Here is a 2,782-nt window from a genome sequence, read left to right as displayed (position 1 = left end):
TAAATTTTTAAATCAAAGCTAAATCGAAAGAAATTGATTTTATTTTTAGGTTAATTTAATTTTTAGCTATTTAAAACTGTTCAATCAAAACCAATTATTGTTCTATAGACATATTTGATTATTAATCATCAATTTACCCAGCTTCTAAACACCTAATATGCATCTTCTTATTCAAGTTTTTTGAATTCCAGTGTTTTCTGATACTAACTTAATGAATGAGATTCTGCTTCAGTCAGTATTTCTAACACATTGATTCAATTGTATCTATTCTGTAACCACACAATCACACTTTATCGTATGGTACTATTAATGTTATATATTTATCATTAAATAGAGTTCTTTAACCAGGTGATCATATTTTCACAGTTTCTTTTTTTACATTCTAAATTAATCATACTGAACAATACATAAATGTCCCGCTTTCTATTATATTTCTCGTGTAAGTATTATAGAAAGGCTATTGATGGAATTGACTTATCTTGTTTTGATTTGCAGATTTCAGTATCATTTTTCGTGCTAGTAGCTCCATTTTCATTTTTTTGTTTTATCAAGTAACTTCATATTCATTTAATATATTTTTTAATAAAACACTAAGTAACCATTTAAGACTTGGCCATTTTATTATTACATCATAATATTGTTGCCTATTTATTTTTAAACTATGTAATTGTAAATATTTTCTTTCTACTCATTATTTTAATTTTATTATTATGGTGTATCATTAGTTTGCCGTTCAATTTTAAATTATTAGATGGTAAATCTTATGTTATCTACACATCAATTTCATACACGTTTGTTATTAAAAAGAACAAGATTGAATACACATCATCTGTTTCGTTCATGGTTTCGATTTACCCTTTAAGTAATTTTTTATGATTCAAATATAAATATTTATGTCTTTACTATATTTAAAACTAGAATTTTTTTTATAAATTAAATGTATTTTTAAAACTCTTACTTCAAGTATCTTTGACCTGATCGAATTTATTGTGTGTTTAAATCGAAATTTTTTAGATCAAGTACAAATTTTCAAAAAAATCAAGAAAAATAATAAAATATAGTATAAATAACTAAAAAACTGATATATTGTTGAATCTATCAACATAAACTTTATTTTTATAATAATGAAATAAGCGCAAGGTGATAAATATTTCTCAATAAATACGGTTTAGATAAAACTTTATTTTTATAATTATTGAATAATGCATACCAAATTCTTTTGTTGTAGAAATATTCTTTCCGTTAAAAATTTTCTGGTATTTTACTAAATCGAAATTCGAAACGTTAAAAACCACAGCAAGTAAACAAGCAAATAAAGTAGAAAATAATGCAAAAAAAGCAAAAATAAATCCAAAAGACTAAGAATAGAAAAAATTTGTGAATTATAAAATGATTTTGGAAATTTTAATTTTTTTATATGAATTATAAATGTACATAAACCCATATGAGAGTTCATTGTGATTAAAGAGCCCCTCTCATAATTGAAATAAATTTATAAGTTAAAAAATTATACAAAGATAAATATATAAAGCTAAACTTAAATAATGCCGATAATTAAATGCAAAAGCGCCAATAGCATATGAAACATAAATATCAAACCCATCTGTGGTATAGCGGCATAGAGAGTCAGCAAATACCTCGTGAATATTCTCTTATTATAAAAATTGCAGTAGTTTTAATTTAATTATCAAATAGATTTATTTAATTATCAAAACAATATAAAAGTTTATGTGCTTTCTTCTTTAATTTTTTTTCATTTCTATAGATTATAACTTTCGGCTTGTATTAGATTAATTATAAGTTTAGATTGTTTTTATTTATCAGCAATATATTAGATTACAGAACTATCCATATTGATTTATTTTTTATTTATGGGCCATATTTATAGTCATATATTTAGTTTTTGTTCTCAGGCACAGCTTGCTTGATTCTCTGTACGCACAGCGTATTTATACTTTCGGCTATCTTCTCTTTTACAAAATCTTCTTCAATACCCCACCTTCTTTCGAGACCTATTAATATAAGGGTTTTTCTAAATTCCAAGGTTTGAATATATGCCTCAACCGGGTTCGTGACATCTAGTTCCATCAGGTACCTTCTATAATATCGTGTCATCGCACCGTCCCATGTTATAAAATATGGGATAATTTTTGTATCCATATGGATTATTATAAACCATAATATTTATATGTCGAACCTATATAATATGGTTCATAAAAAGAACCCCAAAGAACTTAAAGTCAAAAATAAATTCGAACTAGATATTCAAGCTATAGGATTGTGTAAAACCTTTAAACTAATTGGCTTTAAAAAGGCGGATATTTCAAAGAAGATGTAAGAGAAGAGGATATATCTAATAGAATAGATAAAATGTACCACAGAAAACTTATCATCTTATGCTTGAAAATCTAAAATTAATATACAAGATTAACCCACGTATAAAATATTAAAAAAATATAACAAAAACACTTTAACTCATCTCATTTGAGGGAATACGAACATCTGATGAAGATTGATTGTGGGAAGGTGTCAGAAGATGTATCAAGGGATCGTATTATATTACTAATGGGCTATTAACGTCTAAATATATATAAAAAACTTAACCCATATATAGAATAATGAAAATAGTACATGATATTGGCATATCTATATATTTATCGTAGTTTATTGATTTATGGTAAAGTTTAAAAAATTGCGATTCTTTTTTATGCATTGAATTTCTATTTGATAATTTACACGTTTCATTTATTTTTATTAATTGTTGTGTTTTAATTTCAATATT

This window comes from Rhyacophila brunnea, unplaced genomic scaffold (genome assembly GCF_057557595.1).
Source record: "Rhyacophila brunnea isolate RB1 unplaced genomic scaffold, BYU_Rbru_1.0 scaffold_156, whole genome shotgun sequence".
NCBI classification, from domain to species: domain Eukaryota; kingdom Metazoa; phylum Arthropoda; class Insecta; order Trichoptera; family Rhyacophilidae; genus Rhyacophila; species Rhyacophila brunnea.
The sequence above is the reverse complement of the archived record's forward strand: the minus strand, read 5'-3'. Positions refer to the sequence as shown.